A 2,162-nucleotide genomic window follows, 5' to 3' on the forward strand; every position below is an offset into this window, starting at 1 on the left:
GAGCACAGAAGAGAGAGACAGAGGAGAGGAGAGCACAGGAGAGAGAGAGACAGAGGAGAGGAGAGCACAGGAGAGAGAGAGACAGAGGAGAGCAGAGAGAGAATGGAGAGACAATAAATTATTTATTAACCCTTCTCTCAAGAGAAAGCAGTGGAAAAAATTTACATTTTTCAATATCTTTTTTATGTCACATTGTCAATGAAACATTGCCTAATTTCTGTAGTTTTATTTTTGTGATGTAAGTTAAAAACAAAATGATAAGTTATATACATTATTCATTTTTGTAATGTAATTTATTTGTAAATGAGCCTGAGTACTTTCTGTACATTTTGTATTTTTTTAATGCAGCTTACAAAACATTCTTCTATATGTTTATTTTGATGTCCTGTAAATAAATTTTTTACACATTAAAACAAATTGATCTATACATTACTGAAAGTACTTTTTACAACTATTTACAACATAGCTTAGGTTTAACATCAGAAAAATAACATCAGTTTTGAGCCCAGCCCTGCCTTCATGTCTTCTGGGGTCTTCAGGAGGTGAATCTCTTGGTGAATGGCCACCACCTCCTCAACGACTCGGAGGACAATGCAGTGACAGTGGAACAAGGCATGTTAAACACTCTGGAGACCACTCTGTATGATGTACTGTGGCAGACAGAAGAGAAACACCAGGGTCTGGATTGTTGCACCCCGTCACTGTTGACAATCTCTTCTCAGAAATCCAGCAGCACTGTCAGGGCCTCCCTGCTCAGCCAAAAACTGTTAAAAAACCGGTCCAGCGCTGGCACATTCAGCTTTATCCTGCAGCACAGGGGTCTGGTCGGATTTAGAGAAAGAAGGAAAAGAGAAATTGTTTAGAGCTATGACAAAGTAATTGGTAGAAGAAATATTGAGGTACTTTAGTTAACTACTTGTAGTAACTACTAATACCACATTGGGGAAAAGTACTAGACATATTTAAAACCTTTGCTAAAGGGATAGCTCACCCAAAAATGAAAATTCCAAACCTGGAACAACTTGAGGGTAAGTAAATGATTACATAATTTAAATTTTTTTGGGTGAACTACCCGCTAATTAAAAGTATTATCTTGCATACTTTAATATACTTAAGGTATCGAGAGTAAAAGTAAAGGTATACAGTATTGTTCTGAAAAATAATTCGTCAGGATGGTTTTGCATTAATATTACTGCTGCACTACTGAGTATGTTGCATTTTACTTCTGAATATGTTCCAAGGTTATTAAATGTAAAGTTGCCTACTTCATATACTGTTGGGTAGTTTAATCTAAAACAATGCATCATGTTGTAAAAGACCATATTTTTGTAGTGTTGCTGTCCTGTGAAAAAAAGTTAGTACATTTGTACGAGAAAACTTAACGAATGTACTTCCTTACAGTCCACCACTGATTATTTTGAAAGTGAAAGTAACAACATTTATTGTCAGAATATTAACAAATTGTTGCTAACTATATCAGAGGCTCCATCTGAAGGACTCGGACCAGTCAAACAGAGCACTGTTCAGCTGTACATTGCCCTATTTTTTAAATATTATTATTTTTTTAGTTTAATTTTTATGTGCAACTGCCTAAAGAAATCTGGGTTGCAAACCTGTCTACATCTGATCACCATGGTCAAGAGAATAAACTATATAAAATCGCACCTTTGCAAGACATCAGTCAGCATTTGAACTATGTGTGTGTGTGTGTTTTGTAGTTTTTCATGTGTATCATTACATTATTCAAGTAAGCTCCAAGCCAATACCTGCATTTAAAGTTGTAATCCAGCAATTAAGAACGCAGCAAACCAGTGTAATTTGGCCTAGGTCTTGGCTAAGCCCTGAAAAATTCCCACCGTCTCCTCCATTATGACTTATAACATAAAAACTAAAATTAACAATTCAGGCTCCACCTATCCTGTCAGGATGGTCCTCTAGTATGCAAAAGAGCTTAATCGAGAACCCCTGGTGGCGCAATTGGGAAATCATGCGAAGGCGGAGCGTCCATAATGCACTTCGGAGGTGTGCCCTTCGAAGTGTGTGCACTTAAAGGGGGTTATATGATGCGATTTAAAGTTTTACTTTCTCTTTGGAATGTTACAAGCTGATTGTGCATCGATAATATCCCTGAAATTGCAAAGACTAAAGTCTCAAAACCAAAG

The sequence above is a fragment of the Sinocyclocheilus grahami genome, unplaced genomic scaffold, assembly GCF_001515645.1.
Source record: "Sinocyclocheilus grahami isolate Dianchi unplaced genomic scaffold, SAMN03320097.WGS_v1.1 scaffold1321.1, whole genome shotgun sequence".
Classification (NCBI taxonomy): Eukaryota; Metazoa; Chordata; class Actinopteri; order Cypriniformes; family Cyprinidae; genus Sinocyclocheilus; species Sinocyclocheilus grahami.